The 14,326-nt window shown below is 42.5% G+C and overlaps 62 non-coding genes across 62 annotated transcripts; all 62 read left to right on the forward strand.

The window, feature by feature from the left end:
* Nucleotides 1-147: 147 nt before the first annotated feature.
* TRNAD-GUC (transfer RNA aspartic acid (anticodon GUC)) lies at nucleotides 148-219 on the forward strand. Its single transcript has one exon. It is a non-coding gene; the product is annotated as a tRNA-Asp (tRNA).
* A 66-nt stretch (nucleotides 220-285) lies between these two features.
* On the forward strand, nucleotides 286-356 carry TRNAG-UCC (transfer RNA glycine (anticodon UCC)). Its single transcript has one exon. It is a non-coding gene; the product is annotated as a tRNA-Gly (tRNA).
* Nucleotides 357-613: 257 nt separating this feature from the next.
* Nucleotides 614-685, forward strand: TRNAD-GUC (transfer RNA aspartic acid (anticodon GUC)). The gene has a single exon. It is a non-coding gene; the product is annotated as a tRNA-Asp (tRNA).
* Nucleotides 686-751: 66 nt separating this feature from the next.
* TRNAG-UCC (transfer RNA glycine (anticodon UCC)) lies at nucleotides 752-822 on the forward strand. The gene has a single exon. It is a non-coding gene; the product is annotated as a tRNA-Gly (tRNA).
* A 258-nt stretch (nucleotides 823-1,080) lies between these two features.
* Nucleotides 1,081-1,152, forward strand: TRNAD-GUC (transfer RNA aspartic acid (anticodon GUC)). The gene has a single exon. It is a non-coding gene; the product is annotated as a tRNA-Asp (tRNA).
* A 66-nt stretch (nucleotides 1,153-1,218) lies between these two features.
* TRNAG-UCC (transfer RNA glycine (anticodon UCC)) lies at nucleotides 1,219-1,289 on the forward strand. Its single transcript has one exon. It is a non-coding gene; the product is annotated as a tRNA-Gly (tRNA).
* Nucleotides 1,290-1,547: 258 nt separating this feature from the next.
* TRNAD-GUC (transfer RNA aspartic acid (anticodon GUC)) lies at nucleotides 1,548-1,619 on the forward strand. Its single transcript has one exon. It is a non-coding gene; the product is annotated as a tRNA-Asp (tRNA).
* Nucleotides 1,620-1,685: 66 nt separating this feature from the next.
* On the forward strand, nucleotides 1,686-1,756 carry TRNAG-UCC (transfer RNA glycine (anticodon UCC)). The gene has a single exon. It is a non-coding gene; the product is annotated as a tRNA-Gly (tRNA).
* Nucleotides 1,757-2,014: 258 nt separating this feature from the next.
* Nucleotides 2,015-2,086, forward strand: TRNAD-GUC (transfer RNA aspartic acid (anticodon GUC)). Its single transcript has one exon. It is a non-coding gene; the product is annotated as a tRNA-Asp (tRNA).
* A 66-nt stretch (nucleotides 2,087-2,152) lies between these two features.
* On the forward strand, nucleotides 2,153-2,223 carry TRNAG-UCC (transfer RNA glycine (anticodon UCC)). Its single transcript has one exon. It is a non-coding gene; the product is annotated as a tRNA-Gly (tRNA).
* Nucleotides 2,224-2,481: 258 nt separating this feature from the next.
* On the forward strand, nucleotides 2,482-2,553 carry TRNAD-GUC (transfer RNA aspartic acid (anticodon GUC)). Its single transcript has one exon. It is a non-coding gene; the product is annotated as a tRNA-Asp (tRNA).
* A 144-nt stretch (nucleotides 2,554-2,697) lies between these two features.
* On the forward strand, nucleotides 2,698-2,769 carry TRNAD-GUC (transfer RNA aspartic acid (anticodon GUC)). The gene has a single exon. It is a non-coding gene; the product is annotated as a tRNA-Asp (tRNA).
* Nucleotides 2,770-2,835: 66 nt separating this feature from the next.
* Nucleotides 2,836-2,906, forward strand: TRNAG-UCC (transfer RNA glycine (anticodon UCC)). The gene has a single exon. It is a non-coding gene; the product is annotated as a tRNA-Gly (tRNA).
* Nucleotides 2,907-3,163: 257 nt separating this feature from the next.
* Nucleotides 3,164-3,235, forward strand: TRNAD-GUC (transfer RNA aspartic acid (anticodon GUC)). Its single transcript has one exon. It is a non-coding gene; the product is annotated as a tRNA-Asp (tRNA).
* A 66-nt stretch (nucleotides 3,236-3,301) lies between these two features.
* Nucleotides 3,302-3,372, forward strand: TRNAG-UCC (transfer RNA glycine (anticodon UCC)). The gene has a single exon. It is a non-coding gene; the product is annotated as a tRNA-Gly (tRNA).
* Nucleotides 3,373-3,630: 258 nt separating this feature from the next.
* On the forward strand, nucleotides 3,631-3,702 carry TRNAD-GUC (transfer RNA aspartic acid (anticodon GUC)). The gene has a single exon. It is a non-coding gene; the product is annotated as a tRNA-Asp (tRNA).
* Nucleotides 3,703-3,768: 66 nt separating this feature from the next.
* Nucleotides 3,769-3,839, forward strand: TRNAG-UCC (transfer RNA glycine (anticodon UCC)). The gene has a single exon. It is a non-coding gene; the product is annotated as a tRNA-Gly (tRNA).
* Nucleotides 3,840-4,097: 258 nt separating this feature from the next.
* Nucleotides 4,098-4,169, forward strand: TRNAD-GUC (transfer RNA aspartic acid (anticodon GUC)). The gene has a single exon. It is a non-coding gene; the product is annotated as a tRNA-Asp (tRNA).
* Nucleotides 4,170-4,235: 66 nt separating this feature from the next.
* On the forward strand, nucleotides 4,236-4,306 carry TRNAG-UCC (transfer RNA glycine (anticodon UCC)). The gene has a single exon. It is a non-coding gene; the product is annotated as a tRNA-Gly (tRNA).
* A 258-nt stretch (nucleotides 4,307-4,564) lies between these two features.
* TRNAD-GUC (transfer RNA aspartic acid (anticodon GUC)) lies at nucleotides 4,565-4,636 on the forward strand. Its single transcript has one exon. It is a non-coding gene; the product is annotated as a tRNA-Asp (tRNA).
* Nucleotides 4,637-4,702: 66 nt separating this feature from the next.
* Nucleotides 4,703-4,773, forward strand: TRNAG-UCC (transfer RNA glycine (anticodon UCC)). The gene has a single exon. It is a non-coding gene; the product is annotated as a tRNA-Gly (tRNA).
* Nucleotides 4,774-5,031: 258 nt separating this feature from the next.
* On the forward strand, nucleotides 5,032-5,103 carry TRNAD-GUC (transfer RNA aspartic acid (anticodon GUC)). The gene has a single exon. It is a non-coding gene; the product is annotated as a tRNA-Asp (tRNA).
* A 66-nt stretch (nucleotides 5,104-5,169) lies between these two features.
* TRNAG-UCC (transfer RNA glycine (anticodon UCC)) lies at nucleotides 5,170-5,240 on the forward strand. Its single transcript has one exon. It is a non-coding gene; the product is annotated as a tRNA-Gly (tRNA).
* A 258-nt stretch (nucleotides 5,241-5,498) lies between these two features.
* Nucleotides 5,499-5,570, forward strand: TRNAD-GUC (transfer RNA aspartic acid (anticodon GUC)). Its single transcript has one exon. It is a non-coding gene; the product is annotated as a tRNA-Asp (tRNA).
* Nucleotides 5,571-5,714: 144 nt separating this feature from the next.
* TRNAD-GUC (transfer RNA aspartic acid (anticodon GUC)) lies at nucleotides 5,715-5,786 on the forward strand. Its single transcript has one exon. It is a non-coding gene; the product is annotated as a tRNA-Asp (tRNA).
* Nucleotides 5,787-5,852: 66 nt separating this feature from the next.
* Nucleotides 5,853-5,923, forward strand: TRNAG-UCC (transfer RNA glycine (anticodon UCC)). Its single transcript has one exon. It is a non-coding gene; the product is annotated as a tRNA-Gly (tRNA).
* A 258-nt stretch (nucleotides 5,924-6,181) lies between these two features.
* TRNAD-GUC (transfer RNA aspartic acid (anticodon GUC)) lies at nucleotides 6,182-6,253 on the forward strand. Its single transcript has one exon. It is a non-coding gene; the product is annotated as a tRNA-Asp (tRNA).
* Nucleotides 6,254-6,319: 66 nt separating this feature from the next.
* On the forward strand, nucleotides 6,320-6,390 carry TRNAG-UCC (transfer RNA glycine (anticodon UCC)). The gene has a single exon. It is a non-coding gene; the product is annotated as a tRNA-Gly (tRNA).
* A 258-nt stretch (nucleotides 6,391-6,648) lies between these two features.
* Nucleotides 6,649-6,720, forward strand: TRNAD-GUC (transfer RNA aspartic acid (anticodon GUC)). Its single transcript has one exon. It is a non-coding gene; the product is annotated as a tRNA-Asp (tRNA).
* A 66-nt stretch (nucleotides 6,721-6,786) lies between these two features.
* On the forward strand, nucleotides 6,787-6,857 carry TRNAG-UCC (transfer RNA glycine (anticodon UCC)). The gene has a single exon. It is a non-coding gene; the product is annotated as a tRNA-Gly (tRNA).
* A 258-nt stretch (nucleotides 6,858-7,115) lies between these two features.
* Nucleotides 7,116-7,187, forward strand: TRNAD-GUC (transfer RNA aspartic acid (anticodon GUC)). The gene has a single exon. It is a non-coding gene; the product is annotated as a tRNA-Asp (tRNA).
* Nucleotides 7,188-7,253: 66 nt separating this feature from the next.
* Nucleotides 7,254-7,324, forward strand: TRNAG-UCC (transfer RNA glycine (anticodon UCC)). The gene has a single exon. It is a non-coding gene; the product is annotated as a tRNA-Gly (tRNA).
* Nucleotides 7,325-7,582: 258 nt separating this feature from the next.
* On the forward strand, nucleotides 7,583-7,654 carry TRNAD-GUC (transfer RNA aspartic acid (anticodon GUC)). Its single transcript has one exon. It is a non-coding gene; the product is annotated as a tRNA-Asp (tRNA).
* A 66-nt stretch (nucleotides 7,655-7,720) lies between these two features.
* On the forward strand, nucleotides 7,721-7,791 carry TRNAG-UCC (transfer RNA glycine (anticodon UCC)). Its single transcript has one exon. It is a non-coding gene; the product is annotated as a tRNA-Gly (tRNA).
* A 258-nt stretch (nucleotides 7,792-8,049) lies between these two features.
* TRNAD-GUC (transfer RNA aspartic acid (anticodon GUC)) lies at nucleotides 8,050-8,121 on the forward strand. The gene has a single exon. It is a non-coding gene; the product is annotated as a tRNA-Asp (tRNA).
* A 144-nt stretch (nucleotides 8,122-8,265) lies between these two features.
* On the forward strand, nucleotides 8,266-8,337 carry TRNAD-GUC (transfer RNA aspartic acid (anticodon GUC)). Its single transcript has one exon. It is a non-coding gene; the product is annotated as a tRNA-Asp (tRNA).
* A 66-nt stretch (nucleotides 8,338-8,403) lies between these two features.
* TRNAG-UCC (transfer RNA glycine (anticodon UCC)) lies at nucleotides 8,404-8,474 on the forward strand. Its single transcript has one exon. It is a non-coding gene; the product is annotated as a tRNA-Gly (tRNA).
* Nucleotides 8,475-8,732: 258 nt separating this feature from the next.
* TRNAD-GUC (transfer RNA aspartic acid (anticodon GUC)) lies at nucleotides 8,733-8,804 on the forward strand. Its single transcript has one exon. It is a non-coding gene; the product is annotated as a tRNA-Asp (tRNA).
* A 144-nt stretch (nucleotides 8,805-8,948) lies between these two features.
* On the forward strand, nucleotides 8,949-9,020 carry TRNAD-GUC (transfer RNA aspartic acid (anticodon GUC)). Its single transcript has one exon. It is a non-coding gene; the product is annotated as a tRNA-Asp (tRNA).
* A 66-nt stretch (nucleotides 9,021-9,086) lies between these two features.
* On the forward strand, nucleotides 9,087-9,157 carry TRNAG-UCC (transfer RNA glycine (anticodon UCC)). The gene has a single exon. It is a non-coding gene; the product is annotated as a tRNA-Gly (tRNA).
* A 258-nt stretch (nucleotides 9,158-9,415) lies between these two features.
* On the forward strand, nucleotides 9,416-9,487 carry TRNAD-GUC (transfer RNA aspartic acid (anticodon GUC)). Its single transcript has one exon. It is a non-coding gene; the product is annotated as a tRNA-Asp (tRNA).
* A 144-nt stretch (nucleotides 9,488-9,631) lies between these two features.
* Nucleotides 9,632-9,703, forward strand: TRNAD-GUC (transfer RNA aspartic acid (anticodon GUC)). Its single transcript has one exon. It is a non-coding gene; the product is annotated as a tRNA-Asp (tRNA).
* Nucleotides 9,704-9,769: 66 nt separating this feature from the next.
* TRNAG-UCC (transfer RNA glycine (anticodon UCC)) lies at nucleotides 9,770-9,840 on the forward strand. The gene has a single exon. It is a non-coding gene; the product is annotated as a tRNA-Gly (tRNA).
* Nucleotides 9,841-10,098: 258 nt separating this feature from the next.
* TRNAD-GUC (transfer RNA aspartic acid (anticodon GUC)) lies at nucleotides 10,099-10,170 on the forward strand. Its single transcript has one exon. It is a non-coding gene; the product is annotated as a tRNA-Asp (tRNA).
* A 66-nt stretch (nucleotides 10,171-10,236) lies between these two features.
* TRNAG-UCC (transfer RNA glycine (anticodon UCC)) lies at nucleotides 10,237-10,307 on the forward strand. The gene has a single exon. It is a non-coding gene; the product is annotated as a tRNA-Gly (tRNA).
* Nucleotides 10,308-10,564: 257 nt separating this feature from the next.
* TRNAD-GUC (transfer RNA aspartic acid (anticodon GUC)) lies at nucleotides 10,565-10,636 on the forward strand. Its single transcript has one exon. It is a non-coding gene; the product is annotated as a tRNA-Asp (tRNA).
* A 66-nt stretch (nucleotides 10,637-10,702) lies between these two features.
* On the forward strand, nucleotides 10,703-10,773 carry TRNAG-UCC (transfer RNA glycine (anticodon UCC)). The gene has a single exon. It is a non-coding gene; the product is annotated as a tRNA-Gly (tRNA).
* A 258-nt stretch (nucleotides 10,774-11,031) lies between these two features.
* TRNAD-GUC (transfer RNA aspartic acid (anticodon GUC)) lies at nucleotides 11,032-11,103 on the forward strand. The gene has a single exon. It is a non-coding gene; the product is annotated as a tRNA-Asp (tRNA).
* Nucleotides 11,104-11,169: 66 nt separating this feature from the next.
* TRNAG-UCC (transfer RNA glycine (anticodon UCC)) lies at nucleotides 11,170-11,240 on the forward strand. The gene has a single exon. It is a non-coding gene; the product is annotated as a tRNA-Gly (tRNA).
* Nucleotides 11,241-11,498: 258 nt separating this feature from the next.
* On the forward strand, nucleotides 11,499-11,570 carry TRNAD-GUC (transfer RNA aspartic acid (anticodon GUC)). The gene has a single exon. It is a non-coding gene; the product is annotated as a tRNA-Asp (tRNA).
* A 66-nt stretch (nucleotides 11,571-11,636) lies between these two features.
* TRNAG-UCC (transfer RNA glycine (anticodon UCC)) lies at nucleotides 11,637-11,707 on the forward strand. Its single transcript has one exon. It is a non-coding gene; the product is annotated as a tRNA-Gly (tRNA).
* A 258-nt stretch (nucleotides 11,708-11,965) lies between these two features.
* Nucleotides 11,966-12,037, forward strand: TRNAD-GUC (transfer RNA aspartic acid (anticodon GUC)). Its single transcript has one exon. It is a non-coding gene; the product is annotated as a tRNA-Asp (tRNA).
* A 66-nt stretch (nucleotides 12,038-12,103) lies between these two features.
* TRNAG-UCC (transfer RNA glycine (anticodon UCC)) lies at nucleotides 12,104-12,174 on the forward strand. Its single transcript has one exon. It is a non-coding gene; the product is annotated as a tRNA-Gly (tRNA).
* Nucleotides 12,175-12,432: 258 nt separating this feature from the next.
* On the forward strand, nucleotides 12,433-12,504 carry TRNAD-GUC (transfer RNA aspartic acid (anticodon GUC)). Its single transcript has one exon. It is a non-coding gene; the product is annotated as a tRNA-Asp (tRNA).
* A 144-nt stretch (nucleotides 12,505-12,648) lies between these two features.
* Nucleotides 12,649-12,720, forward strand: TRNAD-GUC (transfer RNA aspartic acid (anticodon GUC)). Its single transcript has one exon. It is a non-coding gene; the product is annotated as a tRNA-Asp (tRNA).
* A 66-nt stretch (nucleotides 12,721-12,786) lies between these two features.
* On the forward strand, nucleotides 12,787-12,857 carry TRNAG-UCC (transfer RNA glycine (anticodon UCC)). Its single transcript has one exon. It is a non-coding gene; the product is annotated as a tRNA-Gly (tRNA).
* Nucleotides 12,858-13,115: 258 nt separating this feature from the next.
* TRNAD-GUC (transfer RNA aspartic acid (anticodon GUC)) lies at nucleotides 13,116-13,187 on the forward strand. Its single transcript has one exon. It is a non-coding gene; the product is annotated as a tRNA-Asp (tRNA).
* A 66-nt stretch (nucleotides 13,188-13,253) lies between these two features.
* TRNAG-UCC (transfer RNA glycine (anticodon UCC)) lies at nucleotides 13,254-13,324 on the forward strand. Its single transcript has one exon. It is a non-coding gene; the product is annotated as a tRNA-Gly (tRNA).
* A 257-nt stretch (nucleotides 13,325-13,581) lies between these two features.
* TRNAD-GUC (transfer RNA aspartic acid (anticodon GUC)) lies at nucleotides 13,582-13,653 on the forward strand. The gene has a single exon. It is a non-coding gene; the product is annotated as a tRNA-Asp (tRNA).
* Nucleotides 13,654-13,719: 66 nt separating this feature from the next.
* Nucleotides 13,720-13,790, forward strand: TRNAG-UCC (transfer RNA glycine (anticodon UCC)). The gene has a single exon. It is a non-coding gene; the product is annotated as a tRNA-Gly (tRNA).
* A 258-nt stretch (nucleotides 13,791-14,048) lies between these two features.
* On the forward strand, nucleotides 14,049-14,120 carry TRNAD-GUC (transfer RNA aspartic acid (anticodon GUC)). The gene has a single exon. It is a non-coding gene; the product is annotated as a tRNA-Asp (tRNA).
* Nucleotides 14,121-14,186: 66 nt separating this feature from the next.
* TRNAG-UCC (transfer RNA glycine (anticodon UCC)) lies at nucleotides 14,187-14,257 on the forward strand. Its single transcript has one exon. It is a non-coding gene; the product is annotated as a tRNA-Gly (tRNA).
* Nucleotides 14,258-14,326: the final 69 nt, after the last annotated feature.

Below are 14,326 nucleotides of genomic sequence, written 5' to 3' on the forward strand. Positions count from 1 at the left end.
GCGTAGAGTATTTTATAGGGTTACTTTTTCTTCAAACTCACTTTTTCATTTAATTACTGACTATTGCACATGCTCCGGGACTTTGCGAAAAAAATTCGGATAGAAGTACTATAAGATTAAAAAACTGAGATAACCAAATTTGATTCATCCTCGGTAGTATAGTGGTGAGTATCCTCGCCTGTCACGCGAGAGACCGGGGTTCGATTCCCCGCCGGGGAGCGGTTTTTTAAATGTATACTAATCTAGGCTTCTTTTGTGTGTCATATCGAAGTGTGACCTATGCAAGCATCGGTAGTTCAATGGTAGAATTCTCGCCTTCCAAGCGGGAGGTCCGGGTTCGATTCCCGGCCGGTGCAACCCGAACGATCTCGTTTCTTTGACTCTCAAAATCGTGCACATTTTTTTAAAACCAATAACATTTCTCGAAAAGTAAAGGGTTCAGAAATCGCCTTGACCATTATTTCTAGCGTAGAGTATTTTATTGGGTTACTTTTTCTTCAAACTCACTTTTTCATTTAATTAGTGACTATCGCGCATGCTCCGGGACTTAGCGAAAAAAATTCGGATAGAAGTACTATAAGTTTAAAAAACTGAGATAACCAAATATGGTTCATCCTCGGTAGTATAGTGGTGAGTATCCTCGCCTGTCACGCGAGAGACCGGGGTTCGATTCCCCGCCGGGGAGCGGTTTTTTAAATGTATACTAATCTAGGCTTCTTTTGTGTGTCATATCGAAGTGTGACCTATGCAAGCATCGGTAGTTCAATGGTAGAATTCTCGCCTTCCAAGCGGGAGGTCCGGGTTCGATTCCCGGCCGGTGCAACCCGTACGATCTCGTTTCTTTGACTCTCAAAATCGTGCACATTTTTTGTAAAACCAATAACCTTTCTCGAAAAGTAAAGTGTTCAGAAATCGCCTAGACCATTATTTCTAGCGTAGAGTATTTTATAGGGTTACTCTTTCTTCAAACTCACTTTTTCATTTAATTACTGACTATTGCACATGCTCCGGGACTTTGCGAAAAAAATTCGGATAGAAGTACTATAAGATTAAAAAACTGAGATAACCAAATTTGATTCATCCTCGGTAGTATAGTGGTGAGTATCCTCGCCTGTCACGCGAGAGACCGGGGTTCGATTCCCCGCCGGGGAGCGGTTTTTTAAATGTATACTAATCTAGGCTTCTTTTGTGTGTCATATCGAAGTGTGACCTATGCAAGCATCGGTAGTTCAATGGTAGAATTCTCGCCTTCCAAGCGGGAGGTCCGGGTTCGATTCCCGGCCGGTGCAAGCCGTACGATCTCGTTTCTTTGACTCTCAAAATCGTGCACATTTTTTGTAAAACCAATAACGTTTCTCGAAAAGTAAAGGGTTCAGAAATCGCCTTGACCATTATTTCTAGCGTAGAGTATTTTATTGGGTTACTTTTTCTTCAAACTCACTTTTTCATTTAATTAGTGACTATCGCGCATGCTCCGGGACTTAGCGAAAAAAATTCGGATAGAAGTACTATAAGTTTAAAAAACTGAGATAACCAAATATGGTTCATCCTCGGTAGTATAGTGGTGAGTATCCTCGCCTGTCACGCGAGAGACCGGGGTTCGATTCCCCGCCGGGGAGCGGTTTTTTAAATGTATACTAATCTAGGCTTCTTTTGTGTGTCATATCGAAGTGTGACCTATGCAAGCATCGGTAGTTCAATGGTAGAATTCTCGCCTTCCAAGCGGGAGGTCCGGGTTCGATTCCCGGCCGGTGCAAGCCGTACGATCTCGTTTCTTTGACTCTCAAAATCGTGCACATTTTTTGTAAAACCAATAACGTTTCTCGAAAAGTAAAGGGTTCAGAAATCGCCTTGACCATTATTTCTAGCGTAGAGTATTTTATTGGGTTACTTTTTCTTCAAACTCACTTTTTCATTTAATTAGTGACTATCGCGCATGCTCCGGGACTTAGCGAAAAAAATTCGGATAGAAGTACTATAAGTTTAAAAAACTGAGATAACCAAATATGGTTCATCCTCGGTAGTATAGTGGTGAGTATCCTCGCCTGTCACGCGAGAGACCGGGGTTCGATTCCCCGCCGGGGAGCGGTTTTTTAAATGTATACTAATCTAGGCTTCTTTTGTGTGTCATATCGAAGTGTGACCTATGCAAGCATCGGTAGTTCAATGGTAGAATTCTCGCCTTCCAAGCGGGAGGTTCGGGTTCGATTCCCGGCCGGTGCAAGCCGTACGATCTCGTTTCTTTGACTCTCAAAATCGTGCACATTTTTTGTAAAACCAATAACGTTTCTCGAAAAGTAAAGGGTGCAGAAATCGCCTTGACCATTATTTCTAGCGTAGAGTATTTTATTGGGTTACTTTTTCTTCAAACTCACTTTTTCATTTAATTAGTGACTATCGCGCATGCTCCGGGACTTAGCGAAAAAAATTCGGATAGAAGTACTATAAGTTTAAAAAACTGAGATAACCAAATATGGTTCATCCTCGGTAGTATAGTGGTGAGTATCCTCGCCTGTCACGCGAGAGACCGGGGTTCGATTCCCCGCCGGGGAGCGGTTTTTTAAATGTATACTAATCTAGGCTTCTTTTGTGTGTCATATCGAAGTGTGACCTATGCAAGCATCGGTAGTTCAATGGTAGAAAATTCGGATAGAAGTACTATAAGATTAAAGAACTGAGATAACCAAATTTGATTCATCCTCGGTAGTATAGTGGTGAGTATCCTCGCCTGTCACGCGAGAGACCGGGGTTCGATTCCCCGCCGGGGAGCGGTTTTTTAAATGTATACTAATCTAGGCTTCTTTTGTGTGTCATATCGAAGTGTGACCTATGCAAGCATCGGTAGTTCAATGGTAGAATTCTCGCCTTCCAAGCGGGAGGTCCGGGTTCGATTCCCGGCCGGTGCAACCCGAACGATCTCGTTTCTTTGACTCTCAAAATCGTGCACATTTTTTTAAAACCAATAACATTTCTCGAAAAGTAAAGGGTTCAGAAATCGCCTTGACCATTATTTCTAGCGTAGAGTATTTTATTGGGTTACTTTTTCTTCAAACTCACTTTTTCATTTAATTAGTGACTATCGCGCATGCTCCGGGACTTAGCGAAAAAAATTCGGATAGAAGTACTATAAGTTTAAAAAACTGAGATAACCAAATATGGTTCATCCTCGGTAGTATAGTGGTGAGTATCCTCGCCTGTCACGCGAGAGACCGGGGTTCGATTCCCCGCCGGGGAGCGGTTTTTTAAATGTATACTAATCTAGGCTTCTTTTGTGTGTCATATCGAAGTGTGACCTATGCAAGCATCGGTAGTTCAATGGTAGAATTCTCGCCTTCCAAGCGGGAGGTCCGGGTTCGATTCCCGGCCGGTGCAACCCGTACGATCTCGTTTCTTTGACTCTCAAAATCGTGCACATTTTTTGTAAAACCAATAACCTTTCTCGAAAAGTAAAGTGTTCAGAAATCGCCTAGACCATTATTTCTAGCGTAGAGTATTTTATAGGGTTACTTTTTCTTCAAACTCACTTTTTCATTTAATTACTGACTATTGCACATGCTCCGGGACTTTGCGAAAAAAATTCGGATAGAAGTACTATAAGATTAAAAAACTGAGATAACCAAATTTGATTCATCCTCGGTAGTATAGTGGTGAGTATCCTCGCCTGTCACGCGAGAGACCGGGGTTCGATTCCCCGCCGGGGAGCGGTTTTTTAAATGTATACTAATCTAGGCTTCTTTTGTGTGTCATATCGAAGTGTGACCTATGCAAGCATCGGTAGTTCAATGGTAGAATTCTCGCCTTCCAAGCGGGAGGTCCGGGTTCGATTCCCGGCCGGTGCAAGCCGTACGATCTCGTTTCTTTGACTCTCAAAATCGTGCACATTTTTTGTAAAACCAATAACGTTTCTCGAAAAGTAAAGGGTTCAGAAATCGCCTTGACCATTATTTCTAGCGTAGAGTATTTTATTGGGTTACTTTTTCTTCAAACTCACTTTTTCATTTAATTAGTGACTATCGCGCATGCTCCGGGACTTAGCGAAAAAAATTCGGATAGAAGTACTATAAGTTTAAAAAACTGAGATAACCAAATATGGTTCATCCTCGGTAGTATAGTGGTGAGTATCCTCGCCTGTCACGCGAGAGACCGGGGTTCGATTCCCCGCCGGGGAGCGGTTTTTTAAATGTATACTAATCTAGGCTTCTTTTGTGTGTCATATCGAAGTGTGACCTATGCAAGCATCGGTAGTTCAATGGTAGAATTCTCGCCTTCCAAGCGGGAGGTCCGGGTTCGATTCCCGGCCGGTGCAAGCCGTACGATCTCGTTTCTTTGACTCTCAAAATCGTGCACATTTTTTGTAAAACCAATAACGTTTCTCGAAAAGTAAAGGGTTCAGAAATCGCCTTGACCATTATTTCTAGCGTAGAGTATTTTATTGGGTTACTTTTTCTTCAAACTCACTTTTTCATTTAATTAGTGACTATCGCGCATGCTCCGGGACTTAGCGAAAAAAATTCGGATAGAAGTACTATAAGTTTAAAAAACTGAGATAACCAAATATGGTTCATCCTCGGTAGTATAGTGGTGAGTATCCTCGCCTGTCACGCGAGAGACCGGGGTTCGATTCCCCGCCGGGGAGCGGTTTTTTAAATGTATACTAATCTAGGCTTCTTTTGTGTGTCATATCGAAGTGTGACCTATGCAAGCATCGGTAGTTCAATGGTAGAATTCTCGCCTTCCAAGCGGGAGGTTCGGGTTCGATTCCCGGCCGGTGCAAGCCGTACGATCTCGTTTCTTTGACTCTCAAAATCGTGCACATTTTTTGTAAAACCAATAACGTTTCTCGAAAAGTAAAGGGTGCAGAAATCGCCTTGACCATTATTTCTAGCGTAGAGTATTTTATTGGGTTACTTTTTCTTCAAACTCACTTTTTCATTTAATTAGTGACTATCGCGCATGCTCCGGGACTTAGCGAAAAAAATTCGGATAGAAGTACTATAAGTTTAAAAAACTGAGATAACCAAATATGGTTCATCCTCGGTAGTATAGTGGTGAGTATCCTCGCCTGTCACGCGAGAGACCGGGGTTCGATTCCCCGCCGGGGAGCGGTTTTTTAAATGTATACTAATCTAGGCTTCTTTTGTGTGTCATATCGAAGTGTGACCTATGCAAGCATCGGTAGTTCAATGGTAGAATTCTCGCCTTCCAAGCGGGAGGTCCGGGTTCGATTCCCGGCCGGTGCAACCCGTACGATCTCGTTTCTTTGACTCTCAAAATCGTGCACATTTTTTGTAAAACCAATAACCTTTCTCGAAAAGTAAAGTGTTCAGAAATCGCCTAGACCATTATTTCTAGCGTAGAGTATTTTATAGGGTTACTTTTTCTTCAAACTCACTTTTTCATTTAATTACTGACTATTGCACATGCTCCGGGACTTTGCGAAAAAAATTCGGATAGAAGTACTATAAGTTTAAAAAACTGAGATAACCAGCTTTCATTCATGCTCGGTAGTATAGTGGTGAGTATCCTCGCCTGTCACGCGAGAGACCGGGGTTCGATTCCCCGCCGGGGAGCGGTTTATTATATGTATACTAATCTAGGCTTCTTTTGTGTGTCATATCGAAGTGTGACCTATGCAAGCATCGGTAGTTCAATGGTAGAAAATTCGGATAGAAGTACTATAAGATTAAAAAACTGAGATAACCAAATTTGATTCATCCTCGGTAGTATAGTGGTGAGTATCCTCGCCTGTCACGCGAGAGACCGGGGTTCGATTCCCCGCCGGGGAGCGGTTTTTTAAATGTATACTAATCTAGGCTTCTTTTGTGTGTCATATCGAAGTGTGACCTATGCAAGCATCGGTAGTTCAATGGTAGAATTCTCGCCTTCCAAGCGGGAGGTCCGGGTTCGATTCCCGGCCGGTGCAAGCCGTACGATCTCGTTTCTTTGACTCTCAAAATCGTGAACATTTTTTGTAAAACCAATAACGTTTCTCGAAAAGTAAAGGGTTCAGAAATCGCCTTGACTATTATTTCTAGCGTAGAGTATTTTATTGGGTTACTTTTTCTTCAAACTCACTTTTTCATTTAATTAGTGACTATCGCGCATGCTCCGGGACTTAGCGAAAAAAATTCGGATAGAAGTACTATAAGTTTAAAAAACTGAGATAACCAAATATGGTTCATCCTCGGTAGTATAGTGGTGAGTATCCTCGCCTGTCACGCGAGAGACCGGGGTTCGATTCCCCGCCGGGGAGCGGTTTTTTAAATGTATACTAATCTAGGCTTCTTTTGTGTGTCATATCGAAGTGTGACCTATGCAAGCATCGGTAGTTCAATGGTAGAATTCTCGCCTTCCAAGCGGGAGGTCCGGGTTCGATTCCCGGCCGGTGCAACCCGTACGATCTCGTTTCTTTGACTCTCAAAATCGTGCACATTTTTTGTAAAACCAATAACCTTTCTCGAAAAGTAAAGTGTTCAGAAATCGCCTAGACCATTATTTCTAGCGTAGAGTATTTTATAGGGTTACTTTTTCTTCAAACTCACTTTTTCATTTAATTACTGACTATTGCACATGCTCCGGGACTTTGCGAAAAAAATTCGGATAGAAGTACTATAAGATTAAAAAACTGAGATAACCAAATTTGATTCATCCTCGGTAGTATAGTGGTGAGTATCCTCGCCTGTCACGCGAGAGACCGGGGTTCGATTCCCCGCCGGGGAGCGGTTTTTTAAATGTATACTAATCTAGGCTTCTTTTGTGTGTCATATCGAAGTGTGACCTATGCAAGCATCGGTAGTTCAATGGTAGAATTCTCGCCTTCCAAGCGGGAGGTCCGGGTTCGATTCCCGGCCGGTGCAAGCCGTACGATCTCGTTTCTTTGACTCTCAAAATCGTGCACATTTTTTGTAAAACCAATAACGTTTCTCGAAAAGTAAAGGGTTCAGAAATCGCCTTGACCATTATTTCTAGCGTAGAGTATTTTATTGGGTTACTTTTTCTTCAAACTCACTTTTTCATTTAATTAGTGACTATCGCGCATGCTCCGGGACTTAGCGAAAAAAATTCGGATAGAAGTACTATAAGTTTAAAAAACTGAGATAACCAAATATGGTTCATCCTCGGTAGTATAGTGGTGAGTATCCTCGCCTGTCACGCGAGAGACCGGGGTTCGATTCCCCGCCGGGGAGCGGTTTTTTAAATGTATACTAATCTAGGCTTCTTTTGTGTGTCATATCGAAGTGTGACCTATGCAAGCATCGATAGTTCAATGGTAGAATTCTCGCCTTCCAAGCGGGAGGTTCGGGTTCGATTCCCGGCCGGTGCAAGCCGTACGATCTCGTTTCTTTGACTCTCAAAATCGTGCACATTTTTTGTAAAACCAATAACGTTTCTCGAAAAGTAAAGGGTGCAGAAATCGCCTTGACCATTATTTCTAGCGTAGAGTATTTTATTGGGTTACTTTTTCTTCAAACTCACTTTTTCATTTAATTAGTGACTATCGCGCATGCTCCGGGACTTAGCGAAAAAAATTCGGATAGAAGTACTATAAGTTTAAAAAACTGAGATAACCAAATATGGTTCATCCTCGGTAGTATAGTGGTGAGTATCCTCGCCTGTCACGCGAGAGACCGGGGTTCGATTCCCCGCCGGGGAGCGGTTTTTTAAATGTATACTAATCTAGGCTTCTTTTGTGTGTCATATCGAAGTGTGACCTATGCAAGCATCGGTAGTTCAATGGTAGAATTCTCGCCTTCCAAGCGGGAGGTCCGGGTTCGATTCCCGGCCGGTGCAACCCGTACGATCTCGTTTCTTTGACTCTCAAAATCGTGCACATTTTTTGTAAAACCAATAACCTTTCTCGAAAAGTAAAGTGTTCAGAAATCGCCTAGACCATTATTTCTAGCGTAGAGTATTTTATAGGGTTACTTTTTCTTCAAACTCACTTTTTCATTTAATTACTGACTATTGCACATGCTCCGGGACTTTGCGAAAAAAATTCGGATAGAAGTACTATAAGTTTAAAAAACTGAGATAACCAGCTTTCATTCATGCTCGGTAGTATAGTGGTGAGTATCCTCGCCTGTCACGCGAGAGACCGGGGTTCGATTCCCCGCCGGGGAGCGGTTTATTATATGTATACTAATCTAGGCTTCTTTTGTGTGTCATATCGAAGTGTGACCTATGCAAGCATCGGTAGTTCAATGGTAGAAAATTCGGATAGAAGTACTATAAGATTAAAAAACTGAGATAACCAAATTTGATTCATCCTCGGTAGTATAGTGGTGAGTATCCTCGCCTGTCACGCGAGAGACCGGGGTTCGATTCCCCGCCGGGGAGCGGTTTTTTAAATGTATACTAATCTAGGCTTCTTTTGTGTGTCATATCGAAGTGTGACCTATGCAAGCATCGGTAGTTCAATGGTAGAATTCTCGCCTTCCAAGCGGGAGGTCCGGGTTCGATTCCCGGCCGGTGCAAGCCGTACGATCTCGTTTCTTTGACTCTCAAAATCGTGAACATTTTTTGTAAAACCAATAACGTTTCTCGAAAAGTAAAGGGTTCAGAAATCGCCTTGACTATTATTTCTAGCGTAGAGTATTTTATTGGGTTACTTTTTCTTCAAACTCACTTTTTCATTTAATTAGTGACTATCGCGCATGCTCCGGGACTTAGCGAAAAAAATTCGGATAGAAGTACTATAAGTTTAAAAAACTGAGATAACCAAATATGGTTCATCCTCGGTAGTATAGTGGTGAGTATCCTCGCCTGTCACGCGAGAGACCGGGGTTCGATTCCCCGCCGGGGAGCGGTTTATTATATGTATACTAATCTAGGCTTCTTTTGTGTGTCATATCGAAGTGTGACCTATGCAAGCATCGGTAGTTCAATGGTAGAAAATTCGGATAGAAGTACTATAAGATTAAAAAACTGAGATAACCAAATTTGATTCATCCTCGGTAGTATAGTGGTGAGTATCCTCGCCTGTCACGCGAGAGACCGGGGTTCGATTCCCCGCCGGGGAGCGGTTTTTTAAATGTATACTAATCTAGGCTTCTTTTGTGTGTCATATCGAAGTGTGACCTATGCAAGCATCGGTAGTTCAATGGTAGAATTCTCGCCTTCCAAGCGGGAGGTCCGGGTTCGATTCCCGGCCGGTGCAACCCGTACGATCTCGTTTCTTTGACTCTCAAAATCGTGCACATTTTTTGTAAAACCAATAACCTTTCTCGAAAAGTAAAGTGTTCAGAAATCGCCTAGACCATTATTTCTAGCGTAGAGTATTTTATAGGGTTACTTTTTCTTCAAACTCACTTTTTCATTTAATTACTGACTATTGCACATGCTCCGGGACTTTGCGAAAAAAATTCGGATAGAAGTACTATAAGTTTAAAAAACTGAGATAACCAGCTTTCATTCATGCTCGGTAGTATAGTGGTGAGTATCCTCGCCTGTCACGCGAGAGACCGGGGTTCGATTCCCCGCCGGGGAGCGGTTTATTATATGTATACTAATCTAGGCTTCTTTTGTGTGTCATATCGAAGTGTGACCTATGCAAGCATCGGTAGTTCAATGGTAGAAAATTCGGATAGAAGTACTATAAGATTAAAAAACTGAGATAACCAAATTTGATTCATCCTCGGTAGTATAGTGGTGAGTATCCTCGCCTGTCACGCGAGAGACCGGGGTTCGATTCCCCGCCGGGGAGCGGTTTTTTAAATGTATACTAATCTAGGCTTCTTTTGTGTGTCATATCGAAGTGTGACCTATGCAAGCATCGGTAGTTCAATGGTAGAATTCTCGCCTTCCAAGCGGGAGGTCCGGGTTCGATTCCCGGCCGGTGCAAGCCGTACGATCTCGTTTCTTTGACTCTCAAAATCGTGAACATTTTTTGTAAAACCAATAACGTTTCTCGAAAAGTAAAGGGTTCAGAAATCGCCTTGACTATTATTTCTAGCGTAGAGTATTTTATTGGGTTACTTTTTCTTCAAACTCACTTTTTCATTTAATTAGTGACTATCGCGCATGCTCCGGGACTTAGCGAAAAAAATTCGGATAGAAGTACTATAAGTTTAAAAAACTGAGATAACCAAATATGGTTCATCCTCGGTAGTATAGTGGTGAGTATCCTCGCCTGTCACGCGAGAGACCGGGGTTCGATTCCCCGCCGGGGAGCGGTTTATTATATGTATACTAATCTAGGCTTCTTTTGTGTGTCATATCGAAGTGTGACCTATGCAAGCATCGGTAGTTCAATGGTAGAATTCTCGCCTTCCAAGCGGGAGGTCCGGGTTCGATTCCCGGCCGGTGCAACCCGTACGATCTCGTTTCTTTGACTCTCAAAATCGTGCACATTTTTTTAAAACCAATAACATTTCTCGAAAAGTAAAGGGTTCAGAAATCGCCTTGACCATTATTTCTAGCGTAGAGTATTTTATTGGGTTACTTTTTCTTCAAACTCACTTTTTCATTTAATTAGTGACTATCGCGCATGCTCCGGGACTTAGCGAAAAAAATTCGGATAGAAGTACTATAAGTTTAAAAAACTGAGATAACCAAATATGGTTCATCCTCGGTAGTATAGTGGTGAGTATCCTCGCCTGTCACGCGAGAGACCGGGGTTCGATTCCCCGCCGGGGAGCGGTTTTTTAAATGTATACTAATCTAGGCTTCTTTTGTGTGTCATATCGAAGTGTGACCTATGCAAGCATCGGTAGTTCAATGGTAGAATTCTCGCCTTCCAAGCGGGAGGTCCGGGTTCGATTCCCGGCCGGTGCAACCCGTACGATCTCGTTTCTTTGACTCTCAAAATCGTGCACATTTTTTGTAAAACCAATAACCTTTCACGAAAAGTAAAGTGTTCAGAAATCGCCTAGACCATTATTTCTAGCGTAGAGTATTTTATAGGGTTACTTTTTCTTCAAACTCACTTTTTCATTTAATTACTGACTATTGCACATGCTCCGGGACTTAGCGAAAAAAATTCGGATAGAAGTACTATAAGTTTAAAAAACTGAGATAACCAAATATGGTTCATCCTCGGTAGTATAGTGGTGAGTATCCTCGCCTGTCACGCGAGAGACCGGGGTTCGATTCCCCGCCGGGGAGCGGTTTTTTAAATGTATACTAATCTAGGCTTCTTTTGTGTGTCATATCGAAGTGTGACCTATGCAAGCATCGGTAGTTCAATGGTAGAATTCTCGCCTTCCAAGCGGGAGGTCCGGGTTCGATTCCCGGCCGGTGCAACCCGTACGATCTCGTTTCTTTGACTCTCAAAATCGTGCACATTTTTTGTAAAACCAATAACCTTTCTCGAAAAGTAAAGTGTTCAGAAATCGCCTAGACCATTATTTCTAGCGTAGAGTATTTTATAGGGTTACTTTTTCTTCAAACTCACTTTTTCATTTAATTACTGACTATTGCACATGCTCCGGGAATTTGCGAAAAAAATTCGGATAGAAGTACTATAAGATTAAAAAACTGAGATAACCAAATTTGATTCATCCTCGGTAGTATAGTGGTGAGTATCCTCGCCTGTCACGCGAGAGACCGGGGTTCGATTCCCCGCCGGGGAGCGGTTTTTTAAATGTATACTAATCTAGGCTTCTTTTGTGTGTCATATCGAAGTGTGACCTATGCAAGCATCGGTAGTTCAATGGTAGAATTCTCGCCTTCCAAGCGGGAGGTTCGGGTTCGATTCCCGGCCGGTGCAAGCCGTACGATCTCGTTTCTTTGACTCTCAAAATCGTGCACATTTTTTGTAAAACCAATAACGTTTCTCGAAAAGTAAAGGGTGCAGAAATCGCCTTGACCATTATTTCTAGCGTAGAGTATTTTATTGGGTTACTTTTTCTTCAAACTCACTTTTTCATTTAATTAGTGACTATCGCGCATGCTCCGGGACTTAGCGAAAAAAATTCGGATAGAAGTACTATAAGTTTAAAAAACTGAGATAACCAAATATGGTTCATCCTCGGTAGTATAGTGGTGAGTATCCTCGCCTGTCACGCGAGAGACCGGGGTTCGATTCCCCGCCGGGGAGCGGTTTTTTAAATGTATACTAATCTAGGCTTCTTTTGTGTGTCATATCGAAGTGTGACCTATGCAAGCATCGGTAGTTCAATGGTAGAATTCTCGCCTTCCAAGCGGGAGGTCCGGGTTCGATTCCCGGCCGGTGCAACCCGTACGATCTCGTTTCTTTGACTCTCAAAATCGTGCACATTTTTTGTAAAACCAATAACCTTTCTCGAAAAGTAAAGTGTTCAGAAATCGCCTAGACCATTATTTCTAGCGTAGAGTATTTTATAGGGTTACTTTTTCTTCAAACTCACTTTTTCATTTAATTACTGACTATTGCACATGCTCCGGGACTTTGCGAAAAAAATTCGGATAGAAGTACTATAAGTTTAAAAAACTGAGATAACCAGCTTTCATTCATGCTCGGTAGTATAGTGGTGAGTATCCTCGCCTGTCACGCGAGAGACCGGGGTTCGATTCCCCGCCGGGGAGCGGTTTATTATATGTATACTAATCTAGGCTTCTTTTGTGTGTCATATCGAAGTGTGACCTATGCAAGCATCGGTAGTTCAATGGTAGAAAATTCGGATAGAAGTACTATAAGATTAAAAAACTGAGATAACCAAATTTGATTCATCCTCGGTAGTATAGTGGTGAGTATCCTCGCCTGTCACGCGAGAGACCGGGGTTCGATTCCCCGCCGGGGAGCGGTTTTTTAAATGTATACTAATCTAGGCTTCTTTTGTGTGTCATATCGAAGTGTGACCTATGCAAGCATCGGTAGTTCAATGGTAGAATTCTCGCCTTCCAAGCGGGAGGTCCGGGTTCGATTCCCGGCCGGTGCAAGCCGTACGATCTCGTTTCTTTGACTCTCAAAATCGTGAACATTTTTTGTAAAACCAATAACGTTTCTCGAAAAGTAAAGGGTTCAGAAATCGCCTTGACTATTATTTCTAGCGTAGAGTATTTTATTGGGTTACTTTTTCTTCAAACTCACTTTTTCATTTAATTAGTGACTATCGCGCATGCTCCGGGACTTAGCGAAAAAAATTCGGATAGAAGTACTATAAGTTTAAAAAACTGAGATAACCAAATATGGTTCATCCTCGGTAGTATAGTGGTGAGTATCCTCGCCTGTCACGCGAGAGACCGGGGTTCGATTCCCCGCCGGGGAGCGGTTTATTATATGTATACTAATCTAGGCTTCTTTTGTGTGTCATATCGAAGTGTGACCTATGCAAGCATCGGTAGTTCAATGGTAGAATTCTCGCCTTCCAAGCGGGAGGTCCGGGTTCGATTCCCGGCCGGTGCAACCCGTACGATCTCGTTTCTTTGACTCTCAAAATCGTGCACATTTTTTTAAAACCAATAACATTTCTCGAAAAGTAAAGGGTTCAGAAATCGCCTTGACCATTATTTCTAGCGTAGAGTATTTTATTGGGTTACTTTTTCTTCAAACTCACTTTTTCATTTAATTAGTGACTATCGCGCATGCTCCGGGACTTAGCGAAAAAAATTCGGATAGAAGTACTATAAGTTTAAAAAACTGAGATAACCAAATATGGTTCATCCTCGGTAGTATAGTGGTGAGTATCCTCGCCTGTCACGCGAGAGACCGGGGTTCGATTCCCCGCCGGGGAGCGGTTTTTTAAATGTATACTAATCTAGGCTTCTTTTGTGTGTCATATCGAAGTGTGACCTATGCAAGCATCGGTAGTTCAATGGTAGAATTCTCGCCTTCCAAGCGGGAGGTCCGGGTTCGATTCCCGGCCGGTGCAACCCGTACGATCTCGTTTCTTTGACTCTCAAAATCGTGCACATTTTTTGTAAAACCAATAACCTTTCACGAAAAGTAAAGTGTTCAGATATCGCCTAGACCATTATTTCTAGCGTAGAGTATTTTATAGGGTTACTTTTTCTTCAAACTCACTTTTTCATTTAATTACTGACTATTGCACATGCTCCGGGACTTTGCGAAAAAAATTCGGATAGAAGTACTATAAGATTAAAAAACTGAGATAACCAAATTTGATTCATCCTCGGTAGTATAGTGGTGAGTATCCTCGCCTGTCACGCGAGAGACCGGGGTTCGATTCCCCGCCGGGGAGCGGTTTTTTAAATGTATACTAATCTAGGCTTCTTTTGTGTGTCATATCGAAGTGTGACCTATGCAAGCATCGGTAGTTCAATGGTAGAATTCTCGCCTTCCAAGCAGGAGGTCCGGGTTCGATTCCCGGCCGGTGCAAGCCGTACGATCTCGTTTCTTTGACTCTCAAAATCGTGCACATTTTTTGTAAAACCAATAACGTTTCTC

The sequence above is a fragment of the Phalangium opilio genome, unplaced genomic scaffold (genome assembly GCF_054372755.1).
Source record: "Phalangium opilio isolate 3A_F unplaced genomic scaffold, DU_Popi_V2 ptg000352l_1, whole genome shotgun sequence".
Taxonomy (NCBI): Eukaryota; Metazoa; Arthropoda; class Arachnida; order Opiliones; family Phalangiidae; genus Phalangium; species Phalangium opilio.